Here is a 19,314-nt window from a genome sequence, read left to right as displayed (position 1 = left end):
CCTTTCCAGCGTGGTTGAAATCAGCTGAACTAACATTTGCGGAAAGTTTTGTAAATGTAGAGGGCTATAAAATATAAGCCACTTAGAGAAAGACTAGCATCATATCTGTTTCCTAGAAGAAACACATGGCCATCTCTTCCTTGACCAACTTAAAGAAAATGGCCTCCCACTACCTTGAGTACAGTGAGTTTGACCTGATCTCTCTAAAGTCGTGCACATGTCTGGAACATGTTCTTAGGTACTTGTTAAATGCCATGCGATGAGTCTCCCCTTTTTTTTTTTTTTTTTTTTTATATTTTTTTTTTAATTTTTTTATTTTTTATTGACTTTGTAATAATATTACATTAAAAATATATATGTGAGGTCCCATTCAACCCCACCCCCCCACCCCCCCTCTCCACCCCCCCAACAACACTCGTTCCCATCATCATGACACATCCATTGGATTTGGTAAGTACATCTTTGGGCACCTCTGCACCTCATATACATTGGTTCACATCATGGCCTATACTCTCCTCTATTCCATCATGTAGGCCCTGTGAGGATTTACAATGTCCGGTGATTACCTCTGAAGCACCATCCAGGGCAGCTCCATGTCCCGAAGACACCTCCACCTCTCATCTCTTCCTGCCTTTCCCATACCCTTTGTCCCCCTTTTGAACACCCATCTGAGCCGCCACACGGTGGAGACAAGGCGCCTCGAGATTCCTGAAGAACATGCTCTATGTGTTTGTCATCTAGTCAGAAAAGCACTTCTGAAGAGCCCTTTAATGAGTTTCCTAGAGAAAATCTGAAGGAATCCTAATGCAACTAATCATTTCCTACCTTCCCACTGAACCTCTTATTAATTAACATGTTAATGCTCTGTTTGATTTCCTAAATTTAGTTTGAGAGACAGTAAAACAGCTATTTTCAAATTAAATTAAATTGAGTTGTGAGAAGATTTTCAACCAATATAGGGCTTTTGGTACTATACTAATTCTAGTACTCATTAAAATTAAAAAAAAAATCAATGAGCTTGAAATGAAAGTGTTGATATTATTATAGGCTAAATCTACTTCTGAATAACTTACTTCTTCCACGACTATGCTTTACTATGTATGTGACATTAGAGAAAGCGAATTTCAGTGCTTAAAAAGAGTGAAAATTTTCTTCAGTTACCATAAATGTCAACAAAGTATCTGTTTTAGGAATTAGCGTAGTCATAAAACTTAAAAATTAAGACTTTTTCCTCGTACAGTAGACATCCTTGCTGTTAATGGGCTGCAATAATCCTTTCATTTTCAATGGTGTGTTGCTTTCAGTTCACTGTGTAGATTTAAGGTATAATTAATTATCTTTTATCTTCCTCTAGGGCTTTTCTTTCTAGCAAAAGGGATTTGTTTAGAGTTCTACTCTAAAGGATTCTAATGGGAAATGGCATATAAGATAGCCCCTAAGACCAGAGCTATCGTACCATTTATGGACCAAATGGTCATCACTTATTTCTCTTCAATAAGCACTTTTCAAATATCTATATTTATAGTTTTTTGGATCACATTTTTCTTGCACATTTTATGTTGAACTTCAGAATATCCACCAGTGATTGTAATTAACCATTCCTAGATTAGCATGCATTAAGGACTTGGATTGACAGTTGTATTCCACCAATAGGAATTTAGTATGGCAGTACCAGAAAATTTTTCAGTAAATGTTTACCCTTGGTGATGCAAGCGTGTCATAGGTCAGTACTTCTCAAACACCGATGTGCAGACAAATCACCTGGAGATCTTGTTTATGTGTATAGTCTGATTCAATAGGTCTGGGATAGGACCTGAGCTTATGCATTTCTAGCAAGATCCCAAGTGACGCTGATGATTCTGGTCCACAGACCACACTCTGAGTGCCAAGGGTTTAGAGGACATTGATAAGTCAACGGTAAATGTGGCACAGTGTCTTTGATAATTGCAAATACAGCCTTTCCGAAAAGCAGAGTCCGCTCCTGAAAAACATTATTTTCAGCACGACAAAAGTGTTGTAGTCCAACAAAATTGAGATCTTTCTTTTTCTACCTTCTTAAAGCAAGACATATTGTTATGTATATATCTCTAGCACTTTCATTGTTCTATTTATTTGTAACATTTGTACTTTAGTTTGCCATTTGAAATAATCAAGGCATCATAGTGATTCTTTCTATTATATTTCATTGTGACAGTACTGAAAATGTGTGTGTTCTTCATCCACTTTGAAAATCTTAGGAAAGTGAGCATAGACAAATAGACTCCACATGGGGGGGAAATTGTTATATCTTAAGAGATAGCAGTCATGATTAGTCAGTATCTCTGAAAGTGTGATATTTCTGAGGATCCCTTAAGAAGTAAATGGAGCATCAGATACCAGCTTAACAACTAATTTCTATGTCTCTGCTCAGAATATCCTTCCATCAAACCCTTTGTGCCCTCTAAGTATTCAATAGGAGATTTCATTAATGCCATTAAATTTAACTCTTAAAACTGGGAAAAGAACTCTTTCAGAGGACTTTCTTCCTTTCCCAAAAAACTCCTTCTTTTCCAAATTGTGCATTTTAGTTCAGGGCAGTGATTCTCAAGGCTTAGAATGCATTAGAGTCACCCAGGAAGCTTGTTAAAAGATAGCTCGCTGCGCCCTACCTCAGAGTTTCTGATTTAGTAGGGCTGGATGGGCCTCAGAGTTTGCATTTCTAACAGTTTTCCAGTGAGGCTCATGCTGCTGGCCCACAACCAGGCTTTGAGAACTATTAATTTAAGGAAACATGCCCCCCTTTTGTAAGCTTAACAAAGAAGGTTTAACCAACTGTGAGGATCTTATGTTAAAAGGAGAACTGTGAGGAGCCCAGTCTTGGACTAAACTTTTGACACAGAACGTATAGGAGTTTCAGAAATTGAATCTCTGGATAACTATCAAGGAGCACTGGCTTTTCTGTGTCCCACCTAGGGACAGAGATCCTTCAAGTCTCAGATTAAAGGACTTTTAACCAAGGAATCCTCAAAGTCAGGCCATGTCCCTTTGTAGCTCCCTGTAATTGACTGTCATGGTAATAATTGCAATTGTAATTACAGGATTATTTGTGGATTTATTTGTATAATGCCTGTATTCTTTATGTGATTTTGATTTTTTACAGTGCCGTAGCTGTCCTCCCTGACTACTGCTATACATTTCAAAATCTAGCTAGGGTCTGGCATATAGTAGATGCTCGTTATCTGCCGAAATGAATAGTGGGAGAAATGTTACAATTCTCCTATTTACGTAGAGACTGGAAGCTTGAAGGGCTTTCATTCAGAGATGGTATTCTCTTGCATTCACAGGAGCTAGTTTTTATTGATTATGACATCCTTGCATGCTGAACTCAGACTCAGCCAGGAATTATTTTTAATACAGGCAGCTTCTCCCAGTTGTCATATACGGCATATGAGATAAAATCTAATTGCCATTCCTACAATGAACTCTATTCAGAATGGCCTTCTCATTGTTCACCCACTATTCCCCGAGTCTTTGCCTCTACCTTTGTTCCTGCTATTTCATTTATCTGAAATGGCTACTCTCCTCCAAACACACTCCATTTGTTGAAAACCTATTAATTCCTTAAGTCCTATCTTGAGCACCATCTTTTCTATGAAGCCTTTTTAAATCCCCTTAATTAGATGAAATCTCTAATGACTCTACCTGACAACATAGTAATTCGTCTGCTTGCATTTACTTCCTTACTAAAATGGTCCTTCTTAAAGACAGAGACCACTTATTCATCTTCATAACTCTTACCATTTCTCCTACCATAAGTTCAATCATTAACAAATAGGTATTGATTCCCTAATCATGTGCTTGACCCTGAGCTAAGGGCTGAGGGTATAAAGATGAGTGAGGCATAGCATCTGTCCTCGACAAGGTCTCAGTTTCCTAGGGCATAAAACAAACATGTGAAGGTTTCATTGAAGAATAATACACTATTACTACATGCCATACTAGCGGCGTTTATAAGATACAGCAATGAGATGAAGCAATGATTATTTCTGTGTGGGCAGGGTAGAAAGAGACTACAGTGGTGAGCAACAAGAAAGCAGGAGGCTTAAGAGATACGTAGGAGACTTTCCAGGTGTGAAATCTATGTGGTAGGTGTTCATTATCTTCCTTTTATCAAACCTAATTGAATTGATCCTAACCCAGCTCATAAAATTGAAGCTGGTTAAACAAACTCTACCTAATTTTCTTATTTCCCTTTAGTTTTCTAAATATGTGTAGAATGAAGTTTTCATAGATCCCCTACCTGAATTTTCCTACCATCAGCTGCTTCTCTATAATACAAAACAGTCTACCTCAAATCCACCCACCCCTTGTCTTTACTTGTTAACTGTTTCTTAGACCCACCCTGGCTGCCTTGCACCCTATAATAGGAACATTATTTCCAGTAGGAAGTACCATAATGGACCATATCAGAGAGATATTTGGACCTCGCTAAGGTAGCCATGTTCTCTATCAGTATATATAATCTCACCTGTTGAGGAAACATGCTAAGAACCCGAATCCAGTTTGCTTCCATAGGAAGGGCAGACTGCTAAAAACAACAATTCTCAGGCAGAGATTAAGTCAGTGTTACCTGAATCAGCAGGAGAGATTTTATCAAGCAGTCCAAGGCTAAGACTGCCTGTCTCTGAAACATACCTCCCAACCAGCTGAAAGGTACTGCTCCTAAAGCATCAGATGTTTTGGAAAGCCGTGAATGCAGCTTGATAAACTTAAATGTGAGGACGAACTTCACATGAGTGTTCAGGGAAAGATAGCTATCATCCACTCAGAAGGAATCAAAGGTGGTTTTCATCAAATGGAAAGTATTTGGTAAAGTAATCAGGCACCAGGAGATGGCAATTCCATGCAAACGTGATGTTACTGTAAGATCTCTTTAAGTGAAAATTTCTCAAATTTTAGGGTGCTTCACACTTACCAAGGACCTTGATGAAAAGAAAAAACGATAGATGATTGGGCCCTACTCCTAGAGATTGGGTTCAGAACTTTCAGTGTGACTCTAGGAATTTGCAGATTTAATGAGTATCATAGTGGCTAATGCTATGAGTGGCCCAAAGACCATGCTTCATTAGACAAATTCTGCTGGAACTTGTGGGATTAACCTGGAAACAAAGCCAACTAAATAACTTCTTTCCTACCACATTTTTTTCTATGTTTCAGAGGGAAAGAACAAGTAAAGAGATAAAAATCCCTCCATTTTGCCAAGCGGCCTTACTGCAACTTTCCTCTCAGCTCTTTTCACAAAGAAGGGGTAGGGGGTAGGGGGTAAATGTCCCTCTCCTCCATGCAAATGAGAAGCAATTTTAGAATTCCATTTCTTTTACTGGTCTCTCATGTCATTACAACTTACTTAGGCAGAAAGAACTGAAGTGCCTGCCATTCCCCCAACAGACAGTTGAGGTTTTAGAGTCATTTTTTATCTGCTACCCAAAAGCAGGTTTCCTTACTCCCTTCTTCTTCACCATAGCTCTATGAGGACACGAGATGAAGAGTTAAGGAACTTAGATCACAAGCCAAATGGAAGCCAGGATTCAAACCCAGATGTCTAATTGTATAAACCCACTTCAGCTTTACAACATCGGACTGCTGGTATTTCACTGCATGCTGCTGGGCTATGCACATGGTGGGAATGATTAGTTTGTATGTTACTAGTTTAATTACTATCCTTCCCACGTATCATTCAGTCTCATTCCCTTTCTCCGGTAGGGGTCCGTAATCATGTTCTCTGACACTAGGCTTCTTGACTCTGTGGTTTCCTTTCCCTTTGATAACCCTTTTTTCCCCTCTTGGTTTAAGATTCTATAGCATCTATCTTTGATCTAGCTACCATTTCTTTCTGCTCCAGTGTCTCTTCCCAGCAGTGCCCTGGTTTTATTATTCAGGATTTTAGACCTTCCTTTCTCTTTCAGCGTTAAGCTTTGGGCTTTTCTCTTACCCTTCATCTGTGGTGGTCATATGCCCCTGCTGTTTCTTTCATTTCGTTTTCTTTTTCATTTGCAACCACATGTACTTTTCTGTTCCCTATTATTCTAGATTTCATCATACCGCCTTAATCCTTACTAACATGCTGGAAAGATTGTCCCTCCCTAGTAATTCTGGTAATGGTCTTTTAACCATGAGGAAGGAAGGAAGTATTGACATCTTTGTTGTTAATTTGATGTGATCACATAGATAGTTCTCCAGGCTTTTGTATGGTGTTTTATTTACTCAAATGTATGAGTATCTAATTTGTGACCTAATTAAAATTAATTGTCAAGATTTTATATAACTGCCATCATGGCTCAAATTTAAAGTAAGAAATAGGATAATGAACTCATACCTGAAACCAGAGGACCTTATTAGTGCTAAAAAGTTACATTTCCAGGAAATACCATTTAGAAAACAGGCTAGTTGCCAGCCATTTCAAGTTAGTTTATTTTTCGATAAAAAAATTCCATGATAATTACTAAATCTAATTTTAAAAATCAACCCCTTCTCTATCGGGTCCATAATTCATTTAAAAAGCAGATATTGTGCTTTGTCCTTGAAACACTTTTCCTCTCCTTTTCATATAATGTGAGATCAAGAAAAGACTAATTCTTTTTTTTAACTATGACTCATCTCTCTACTCATGCAGTAGTCTTAGTTTCATTTTTCTTTTCTATTTAGTAGGAATAGAAAGCAAAAGTTTCCAAAACAGAGGAATCAAGCCGGGAGAACTAGAAATGCAATGCATTCAAGCAACACAAGGTGTCACTTTTAGATAGGCCAGCAATCCTGGGGAGGGCTCCAGCTGCTCTTGCATCAAATAACCTGTGGAGGGGAAAGGGCCAAGGAGACTGACAAATGCTTCAGAGGCATGAATGGGAGCCAACACTCTTCGTTTTGTTTTCAATATTTGTAACAGTATTTTGAAAAGTATCCACAACCTGGAATGATTCTCCTGTACCTGTATCTGCCCACACAAGCGTTGCCCCTGAAATAAGTGCCTGTGGCTCCCACTTTCTGGATGATACAGAGCTAAAAACCGAGTTTGTTCACAACTGCCTAGCATCTATTTCTCTGCTTCCTTATTTCTGCTCCATTAGGTGCCTTCCAAACTTTTATTTGAGGCTCTCACCTGATCTGCTGTAATAATCGCTGCCTCTCTTTTTCTGTTGCTGTCCAATTAATCCTTTTTCACATTGCTCACAGGTTGATCCTCTTGAGGTCGTTCTGATCCCAATGTTCCTATGTCCTCCAAGGGCAGGTGTGACACCGTATAATGGTTTTCTATTGCTGCTGTGACAAATTACCACAACCTTAGTCCCATAAAACAGCACAAATTTATTTATTATTTTACTGTTCTCTAGACCAGATGTCTCATAGTGATCCCACTAGGCTAAAATCAAGGTGTAGGCAGGGCCCCTGTTTCCTTGCCCAGTTTCTAGGGGCCACCCACTTTCCTGGCCTAGTGACTTCCACCAGCAGTTGGAGCTGAGTCCTTCTCATACTCTCTGTTGTTACACGTCCCTCTAATTCTTTTAAGAACACATTATTATGTTGGGATTGCTCAGATAATCTGGAATAATCTCCCTATCATGAGGTTGGCTAATTAGCAACTTTAATTCCATCTTTCCACCTGCATTTCCCTTTCCCATGTGACAGGCTACAGCAAGTAGAGCATGGACATCTTTGCGAGGCAGAGACATTATTCTGCCTACCAATATATGATTGGAAGTGATTCAAGATCTGACCCCTTCCTAACTCTCCATCCCTCATTTCTTCAAAGGGTTCCACCCTCATTTCCTTTGTGCCAAGTGTGTCAATCAAACTATGAACAGGCCGTGGCCCATTCCTGACTCCATAATCAGTATTCACCTATTCTCACCATTCTGCCACTTCTTTGAAATTCATCCTCATCCTTCAAGTTCCATACTCTTGGAAATATTTGGAAATGTTTTCCAACTTCTCCCATGTATTTGATCATCTGTGCATCCACTATTTTCCCTCTTTCGTAGGATTAGTGTGTTAATATTTTTTCTTGCATTTACTTCCCCCCTCATCCCACCAGGACATACTTTTCCCTACCACTCCCGGTTGAAAATCGAAAAGAGGTGGTAGATATTTCTCCTTAAGTGATTGAAGAAGAAATATTATTTCGAGTAAGCTAAGCGGTATCTCAGACATACCCCAAATTTCAGTGGAATACCATAAAAGAATGATATTTCTCCATCTCTTATAAAATAAGGCAGGTGTTCCTGGCCCACTGAGGCTCTTGCCCAGGTTGATTGGGGGACCTGGATCCTTCTATTTCCTGGCTCTGCCATCCTACCAGACCCTTCTTGTTGTTTGCATCCAGATAGTAGAAGGAAAGAGAGAGCTTTCAGAAGCTTACTGGCTTTTTAGATGCTCTGACCTGGAGAAGGCCACTTCATTTTCATTTATATTTCAATGACAAAAACTTAAGTCACATGAGCAAAAAACTGCAAGGGAGACTGGGAATTATAGTTTAAACAGATTTCCCACAAAATCCTATTACCATGGGAAAAGAGGTTAATGGGTTTTGGTCAAAACCTAACAAAACTCTGACCTATTCTACAAAGAGTGAAAGAAGAATTCAGGGCCTCTGAGATATGTATCCCCAGTTGGAAGTCAGGCCTCCCTCTTACTAACTCTTAGAGAATTTGAATATGTAGTTCTTATGTAAATGATAATATTCCACCATGTATTCTATTTCTTTGTAAATGTCTGATTTCTGCCAAGGTATTTGAATCAGTTCAATTTAGCAGAGAAATGTTAAAATTAAGAATAACTCTTTCATTTATATGAACGTCCCTTTAAGAATATTTATTAAATGCCATTATGGCAAAACTGCTGCATTAACTCTTAGATGACGAATTTGACCTGGTTAAATAAGGTACATATGATTCTGACATCTTCAGGAATATTTTTAAAAGTTGAGAGGAAAAGTAGACATTATTCTGTGGCATGCTAGCAGGGTAGTGAGAAAGGAGTATCAGAACTGTTATTTAAAAGCATGGATTTTTTAGTCAGATGGGCTAAATCAGCTTTTTTCAATCTTGGGGGCCAGAGATTGAGCCCAGGACCTTGTATGTGGGAAGTCATCACTCAACCACTGAGCCACATCAGCTTCCCTGAATTGACCTCCTCATCTGATTTGCTTATTTGTTTTTGATTTTTCAGGAGGCACTAGGAACCGAACCCAGGACCTCCCATATGGGAAGCAGGTGCTTAATTGTTTGAGCCACATCTACTTCCTAATTCTGCTTTTTTTAATGGCCATGCAACCTGAGCAAATTAAATTCTCTGGGGATCAATTTTTGCATGTATCAAATGGGGGTAACAGCTAAGAATTTTTGGTAAGTTTTGTAGAGTACTTAGAATATATAAACTACATATACTTTTTAAAAAATTGCTAGGTTTTATTATTCTTAAACATTTTTGAACAAGAATCTCTGTATTAACCTTAGATTTATAAAGTTTTCATGCAAAAGATGAAGACAGTAGAAGTCTGAGTTAAAAATGGGTTCGGGAAAGCTGAAATCCCAAAAGCTGATGTTTATAAGGACAAACAAAAGTTCATTCAAGAGTTTTATATTTACAAAAAGAAATCAAGGAAGAAGTTGGGGTACACAAGGTAATTTTTTTCAAAGAATAACCATATATATATATATTTAGTAGGTATAGGGGATTGAACCCAGAACCTTGTATGTGGGAGGCAGGTACTTAACCATTCAGCTACAACTGCTTCCATTATATTTATTTTATTACTCTCATTTCAAGAGTAGAACAAACATTAGAGAAGAATGATTGAAGGAACCATACAGGCCAAGTGGTTGGGGAGTGCCCCTGGACCCTAAAAGATTCTGTGGCCTGGCCTGTGGTAACCAAATTCCTAAGTGAGAAAACTTATAAATGAGATTGACCTGCCATAGTGTTATTCATATGGAATAAAAGGACAAGAAAAGAAGTGCAAGAAAATTGAGATGGGAATGCCACTTTAATTTTCAAAAGGAGAAAAAGATTGAATGGTAACTATAAACTGAAGACTGACTTTTGGAATTCAGAACATTCTAGGACAGATTATACTAGTTCTTTCATGGGACATCATCAGTGATACCTCAAACCTTAGAAATACTACCGCATTAAAAGTATACATCAATTTTCAGATGCAATCTCATTTTAGAAATGTGACAATGTAAGTGGGCAAGAAAAATATCTTAGGATAACCATATGGGTTGACAAGACAAGGTTGGAATCTATAAATAGACATAAATGTTATGCTGAAATCCACATATGTTTATCTAAGCCCTTCATTATATTCTCTGGGCAAGATTTTTTAAAATTGAGGTGTCAAAATTCCTTTTTGCAAGTTTAATTGGTTGTGTTATATTATTATACTTAAGCTAAAGTGATAAATGGGAGTGTCACCCAAGAATAACTTTGTTTTGGGACTTTGACCCAAGTCCCTATATATATTTTATCAATGGATTTAATGATCAGGAGGAATTCTTTTCAAATTTCAGATAAACAACATTATCTGAATACGGTTAAGAGTATGAACTTCAAAATTTGGTGCTTAGGGTAGAGTTCTGGCTCCAGCACTTTCTAACTCTGTGGCTTTAAGGAAGTGAGTTAACCATTTCTGAATCTTGATTTCCTCACCTATGAAACTACAATTGATGTAAGAGCCGCTACCCATTGTTTGGATTTATGTGGGGTAACTCACATAAATACATTTAGCATATATTCTAGGTCCATCATGATGGAGATGATTGCAATGTTGGTACTACTAAACAAACTGCCTCTCAATAATAGTTGCCATAAAGTTAAGCAGTTTGCAGAAATAGATGAACTAATTCAACAAGATTAAAATGAATTGCATTATGTCACCCGAGCCCAAACCTTTCCTGTGTGTGCAAGGATAGAATAAAAAAGATACAGTTTATTAGAGGCTGATGTAAAAGTGTTTGAATGGATTAATATGAATCAATGGGAAAATATAAGAGAGACACAGCCACCAAAACACCTATTCTCTTCTTAAACTACATCTGTAGAAATACAGAGAATAATATATAGCAGATACCAGCTCCACTGTGCTAGGTATTGTCAAACACTGTTAGAAATCTTGTTGTTGATTTGAGGTCCATTCTAAAGGAACGCAGAAAAATCAAAGCATATTCAAGGGATAGTAATCAAGAGAGTGAGGAAACATAGCATTTGAACAAAGGTGTGAAAAGTAGTAATGTTGTTATGTGAAAGAAGCCATTGTGAATTATTTTCTATGTAGGCTTTTTGTAGACAGATGTTTTCATTTCTCTGGGGTAAATTTCTAGCAGTAGAATTGTTGGTCATATTTTAGGTATGTGCTTAACTTCATTAGAAACTCCCAGTTTTTGAAGTGATTTAACCATTTTACACTACTTTTTAATTGTGTTTATGTCCATTTAAGTCTCTTTGATTGATGCCTCTATGCCAACACTTAAAATCTAGATCTCTGGCTTTCTTGAAAAAATTAGAAACCCGACAACATTGGACCCATATGGCCAAAAATAACTAGAATTTGATATCCACAAATTCTTTTAGGTGGGGCATGAACAGTCTAATTTCCCTTAGACCTCACCCATCACTCCTTTGGGTTTCTCCCATCTGATATCACCTGACACCTATATGCATGAGTTTGTATACCTTGATGTAACAGAATATGTGGCAGTTTGAGATTATTTTATGAATCCCAAAAAGAGAAAGATTATGTTTGTAAATTAATATATTCCTCTGGGTGTGATACCCTTTGATTTTATTAAATTCAGTTGAGGGACCCTTGATTAGATTACCTGTTAAGTTCGTTTTTAGGGCTTTTTGATTCAACTTCTTCAGTAAGGGATGAAGCTGGTTGAGTCCCGCCCCCTTGCTGAATCCAATATAAATAGAAACTCACAAAGACACACAGGAAGAGAGAGCTCTGTCATTTTTGATCCTGCCATGCATGTGACAGAAAGGAGAAGGCTCAAACATCCAAGGTCCAGGGTAGAGATGAGCCATTTGCCTGATAGTTTATAGCTAACCTTGGGAAGAGAGCAGAACAGCTGAGACTGATACAGAAGGCCTGGAAAGAAACAAGCCTTATGCCAGGAGAAAGAGGACTACAAGATCACTTAAACATGAAGGATCAAGTGGCTGGGCCTAAAGAGAAAGACAAAACCTGGAAGGGAAGGAGAGACCAATCACACATTGCCCGCCATCTTGCTTCAACACGTGGCAGCTGACTGTAGTGAGAAAGCACTTCCTATGGTGCTTTGAGCTGGACTTTCCATGACTTTGGGACTGTAAGCTTTTATCCCAAATGAATACCCTTTATAGAAACCAAAAGATTTCTGGTACTTTGCAATGGCACACCTTCAGCAGACTAAGACAGAAGACTAGTACCATCCCTGCCTTTGACCTTGCCTGTAATAGAACACAGTTGATATTTGCATTTGAACCAGAATAGGAATTTCATGGTGTGTGTGCTTTGTTGTTATTATTGCTTTTAAGTACCATGTTGTAGACCTTTCCATTTTTTCTGTTAGCTGCTTCCTCCTTCTGTTGCACCCGAAGTTTGGTGACAGAAGCAGGGCAGGACTATTGCCAGGGAAGAAGGCTCTGATGACAGTGCTGGGGATCCCATGTTATGATTAGTGCAACTTCAGGATATGTCATCAGTTCAGTATTGTTACTTACTTAATTTAAACCTAATGATATGAAACATTATTTTTGCAATACCAAAGTTTTTTCAATTCCTTTCAAGGTGCTCCAAATCCCTGAGGAAAGAACCAAGCAGATGGGACCTAACAGGCTGTAAGCACAGAAGAGCTAGATGGAAGTATGCTCTCTGTCCTTGCTGGGAATATCCTGTCACTTTTAGTGCTTTAGCTTGTTTACTTTCTACTATATAAGAACTGAGGCTTGTTTTTAGCAGCACTGATTAAGATGTCATTGATTTTTTTTCCTTCTTTATTTTTTTTTAATCGTTAACATTAAAAAAATATGAGGTCCCCATACACCCCCCCTCCCCACCCCACTCCTCCCACATCAACAACCTCTTTCATCATTGTGGCACATTCATTGCATTTGGTGAATACATTTTGGAGCATTGCTGTACCACATGGATAGTGATTTACATTGTAGTTTACACTCTCCCCCAGTCCACCCAGTGGGCCATGGTAGGACATACAATGTCCAGCATCTGTCCCTGCAGTGCCACCCAGGACAACTCCAAGTCCTGAAAATGTCCCCAAATCATATCTCTTCTTCCCTCTCCCTACCCTCAGCAGCTACCATGGCCACTTTCTCCACATTGATGCTACAATTTCTTCTACTACTAATCACAATAGTTCCATAGTAGACTATCAGTAAGTCCACTCTAATCCATACTCTATTCCTCCAACCTGTGGACCCTGGAATGGTCCCTCTATATCAAGAGGGGTCTTAGATTTCACATGGAAGATGGATGCAATTCCTGCTTGGAGTTGTAGCCACTATTGGCTCCCTGATATGGTGGTTGACCTTCTTCACCTCCCTGTTAGCTGGCCAGGGTAAGTCCAATAAACCAGATAGTAGGAGTTGCAAGTCTGCTGAGGCTCAGGGCCTGCTGTCACATGGACAGTCCAGAGATTCAGGTCTCCTGAGTATACACTAACCCCAGTGCCATCCACAGGTCTGGTAAAAGTAACAGAAGAGACATGTGTAGATAAGTCATATCTGAGTCCAACTCCATCACATTCAGGAACTGAAACTCCAAAGTAGGGCCAACTTACATGGCACTGAAATCCAGAGCCATCTGCCATGACTGTAGAACCTGTGGGTCTCTGTAACCCTCAGGAGAACCAGTACCTGGGTTTCTATCTACTTTGGTTGTCTCTGGGACCCTGCTGAGGCGTGTGTAAGCATTATCCCTCTGATGACCTCCTGACTCTTTTTTGGAGACTCATAGTTGTATAAACTCATTTGTCCCTTCCATTTCCCCCTTTTATCCAAAGTCATAAGGCAGTTTTTAACACTGTAGTCTGAGATATTCTGCTGGTCCGAGTTGGCCCTTTTATTCAAGGTCTTTTTCTAGTTATATCATCAGCTGGTGCTTGGTAGTAATCCCTTGGCACCAGGGTGGCTCATCCCTGGGAGTCATGTCCCACACTGGGGGAAGGTAATGCGTTTACATGCTGAGTTTGGCTTAGAGAGTGTCATTGATTTCTGAGATAGGAAACAGAAATTTCAAATTTCTCCCTATGAATTTAAAACAAGTCAGATATTAACATTGAGATAAAACATTTGCTATGACAATGACAGAACTGGTAAGTATCATTCCAAACCTTTCAATGCTCACAAAGAGCATGTGGAATCCAGATGTCAATACATGCATAAATATGTATCAATTTTATTTAATCTAAATAAATGTACCAACTTGCTGCTAGCCCAGTGAATGGAGTTCATTTATTCTTCTACATAATTTTGCATATTCAAAATTTGCATAAGTGTTCTTTTTCTATCAGTCAACAGAAGTTGGTGTTATTATTAATAGTTAAGATGTATCTAGCCAGGCATTCTGCTAATCCTTTACAGCAATGTGTGAATTAATCCTCATACAAACCTTTAAGGCAGTGTTTCTCAACCTTGGCACTATTGACATTTTGGACCAGATACTTCTTTCTTGTGGGAGACTGTCCTATGCATTGCTGAATTTTGAAGAGGCTCTACCCATTAGATGCCAGTGGCAACACCACCACCACCTCCACCACCTCCAAAATCATGGCATCCAAAAATGTCTCCATCCAATGCTAAGTGTCCCTTGGGATCAAACTGCCCCCAGTTGAAAAGTATTGCTTTAAGGTAAATATGATATGTGTTCTGTTACAGAACTTACCTGGGGACATGAGGCAGAAAGATGACATTCTGAAATATGTACTTTAACCTGTTTGGCTTGGAAGTCCAGGATTTTTGCACTAATTTATATTATCTCCCAGTTGGTTTAAATATCTATGAACAAGGTGCATACTTAGACGTGAGGTACTCATTAGTTTTACATACATGCACGTATACCTTATATATACATACACACACGCATATACAGGACTTGAGCATCTACCAAGTACAAACTACTATACCAGGATAAAATGGATGATAAATTTGTCTCAAACACAACCATTGAAAAACATAAATCTTGTCATTGGTAAACAGCTAATTCACAATCAATGTTAGAAATGTAGATGTTACATAAAGGTTGAAATATGCATTAATACTTCTTAAAGGTAACCTTTTAATCATTCCTGTTCCATTAAAGTCTCAGCATCATTGCATAAATGTGTTACAACAAACATGAAGTTATAACTTGTGGTAGAATTGTGCAATGAGACATGAATATATACATACAGTAAGTGGTTGGCAAATATACCTCCCTACCTCTTTTAGTAAATAAAGTTTTATTGGAACACAGCCATACTCATTTCTTTACATGTTGCCAACGGCTGATTTCAATTTATAATGGCAGAGCTGCGTAGTTGTGATAGAAACCATATAACCCACAAGTTAAAAGTATCTGCTATCTGGCCATTTACAGAAAAAGTTTGTCAATCCCTGCTACAGTATTTCAATGTGATCAAATAGGAGATATTCTGCTATCTGTATTTGTAATTCACGTTATATTTTTAAGTGTATGGTCAAGTGGAATTCTTGGTTGTATTTACATCTACAGAACACAAATAACATTTAGCCTTTTCCCCTCAAAGTGCTTTAATAATTGATTGAAATATATTGGAAGGCTCACTATGTGCCAATCAATTTGCCAAGGGTTTTACCATGCATTGTACAGCTCAATTCTCGCAATGCTGTGAGGTAAGTAGGCATAGTCTCATTTTTCATGAGGTAACTGAGGATTCTAGAAGGAAAGTTACATTTTCAAGGTCACACAGAACTAGAATTTAGCCCTGTCTGATTGTAAAACCCAAGGCGTTAATTGTTACATTATACTCTGTATACAGACTAAAATATTGATTAAAAGTTTTATTTAGTTTTACATTTGGTTCAAAGATCAAAGCATATAAATATTTTTTTCAGAGTTGACCCTGATTTTCTTAATCTTCCCACAAAGTAAGAAGATTTAATACTTGCCCAAATGAAAGATGGCCACGATTATTGAATTATTCATTTAGTGAATATATATTGAGGCCATATCACCAACTAGACACTGTACTAGATAATAAGGATATAATGATGAAAGACTTGATCCCTGACTTCACCAAGCTCACGTCCTAGAGGGGAGATAAAGTTCAATAAGAAAACCATGACAATACAAGTGATAAAATGGCCATAACACAGGTATGTGTAAGTTACCCATGGAGGGTGAAGGTTTCACAAAGGCATTTGGAACCATGACTTGATGAATGAAGAGCAATTGGCCAACACAGTGATTTGGACCCTGGCAATAATGTGCTTACAACTGCCTTAGGATCCAAAAGTCTCTGTGAGCTTGTGTTTCAGTTGGAGAACACAAGACTAAACATGTCAACCACCGCTAACAATACTAGACTTTATGTAAGAAAGTGCTAAACTGTGTGGGACAGCCAAAAGGCACAATAGATGTTGAGAGGAGAGGGGTACAAACACAACCTGGGCGAGTCAGCCTAGAGTCCAGGGAGAAGGTGGGACTGAAGTTGAATGTTTAAATATAAGCAGAGCCTGGCTAAACAGAGAAGAAGGCATGCTGGGCAGGGTGAGCATTTTCAGTGACTGCCTGAAGCAGGGAGAGTGTCCACAAACTCTTGACTCCTAAAGAGACAGGCCTCAATAAAAGGAGAGTATTAAGAAGAGTGGGAGACAGAAGAATAAAATATTTTTAAAAAGAAAAAGAATAGTGGGAGAGAAGGTCTAAGTGGCAACTTGGGGCCAAAATACAGACACTTTTGAAAACTGGGTGGAAGAAGCAGGACTGTATTCAATCAATAATAGGTCGTTTCTGAAAAATTTAACATATTCTAAAATAAATAAGTGATGAAAAGACCAAAAATATTTAAGAAATTGTTACTTAAGACACATTTAGAAGCTTAATCAATATTGGATTCTGAAATATTGGGAGCTTTTATGAAACATATTCCACATTGAAATGAAGTAGCTACAGTACTTTAAAATTATTTTTTATTTTATGACATATCCAGAATAGGGAAATTCATAGAGACAGAAAGATTAGTGGTTACCAGGGGCTGGAGGCAGAAGGGACAGGGGAATGACTTCTTAATGGGTATGGGTTTCTATTTGAGGCAATTAAAAATTTCTGGAACTAGATAGCAGCGATGGTTGCATTGCATTCTGAATTTAATTGCACTGCATTGTACAGTTTGAAATGGTCATAGTGATAAACTTTATATTTTGTGTATTTTAGCACAATAAAAATTAATTCATATCTTAAAGTAAATCTCTTTAATTTACTATTCAACAAAGGTTGAAAACCTTACTCTGTATCTAATTCTGTGCTTTCTCATCATGTCCCTAGCTTCCAGTCTAACAGAGGAGGCAAGGTGTAAATCAAATCATCATGCAAATTAGATAAGGGCCCTTAATGGAAAGAACATTTATCTATGAGAGTTTATCATAAAGAAAGCTGACCTAGGTGTAGGGGTAACTGAGGGCGGTTTTTCAGATGAAGTGGTACTTGAAAAGCTAGCCAAACAAATAAACAAGAATACCTATGAATGAATGGGAATTGGACAAGAAGGAAGCATCAAGGTTGAAAAAGCAGCATGTGCAAAAATCTGTGACAGGAGGGAGTATAACTTATTCTAGCTCTAAGTGTGAATATCTGAAATGTGCAGACCCATTTGGGGTATTAGTTAATGGTCTCAATTCATTATTGCTCATGTAAAATTTCAAGTTTACAGACAAAGAACACCTGTCTTTCTTTATTATTAAAATGTAAAATATGGACATCTGGAACAAACACAAATAAGGTATAAATAATTTGGAAATATTATTACATTAATTTTTTTTAAAAGAGTCTAATTTGTGCTTCTCTCCCAGAAAATAGAGCTTGAACGTATTTTTATCTTTCCACCTGGAGCAATAATGAAAGAAAACATAAATTCTAACTTATGGGTTGAAATAGAAGGTTCTTAAAATTGAACATGGGTAATCAGGATTCACTGATCTTGATGCTGATTTGACCTAGGTTGAATAACTTCTTATATATTCATTGATACAGTTCTTAAGTCAAAATTCTCTTCCTCTTCTTTTTCTTTTCCTCCCCTCCTCTTCCTCCTCCTCCTCCTTCTCATTCCTCCTCCATTTTTTTGTATTTTAAACTTATTTATTTTGGGATGTGATTTGGATATTAATTTTAACAATCATAACTACAATAATTATTGATATTGCAAGTGGTTCAAACTAGCATCTCTCCTGCTTCTCTTAAGCTTATGAGGTCAAAGTGAGTGTTTTTCATCTTTCATCTTAAGCCCAATCAGCTATTAATATTTCTATCAATTTGAAAATCAAATATATATTTTATAATATAAACTTTGTGCGAGGCACCATGAAAACTATTGCCTCTTTGCATCAAGTGGCTCAGAGTCTTGCTGGGAGACCTAAACCTAAATTGAACATATATAAGGTGAATACATATATGTGCACATTAATGGGTCTGTCTTGGCTATCCATTAAAATAAACATAACATATTAAATAAAAGTGAGATTTAAGTAAGTGCTATAAAATATTGGGAAGAAAGTGGTGTATAGTGTTCTTGGTGGAAGCATTCATGATAAGGATATACTAAAGGTAGATCACGAGCTGAATGAAGAGAGACATGAGGTCTATCACATGAGGTAGCAGGACTTGAATCCATATCTATCTGATTACAGGTCCATGTTTTTATCTACTTGCTGTATTTATTATCTCCCTAATGGCACTTTTAAATTTGTGATAATTTTTTATCAAATTCTTTTTTTATAAATAATAAAAAAGCTTTCCTTGTTTTTTAAGGTGTGAGAAATTGAACACTAAGGTATTAATGAGAGGTCACGTAATCTTACTTAATATATATTCAGTGCCCTCTTAGCTTGGATATTTTAAGTTTTACATATCTTATTTTCATGAGAACAACTCTTCCAAAGGGCATTAAATTTGGCTCTGGTAGTTAGGTGACGATGTAGTTTGCTGGCTTTTATGTGAGGTTTTATTATGAAATGGATTAAAATCACACTGTTGCTTGCACTTATGCATGGCTTAACCTTTAATTCAACAAATACTATTTTACAGGAGACAATAGCCATTTTAGA

This window comes from Dasypus novemcinctus, chromosome 2, assembly GCF_030445035.2.
Source record: "Dasypus novemcinctus isolate mDasNov1 chromosome 2, mDasNov1.1.hap2, whole genome shotgun sequence".
Classification (NCBI taxonomy): domain Eukaryota; kingdom Metazoa; phylum Chordata; class Mammalia; order Cingulata; family Dasypodidae; genus Dasypus; species Dasypus novemcinctus.
This window is presented reverse-complemented; position numbering follows the sequence as displayed.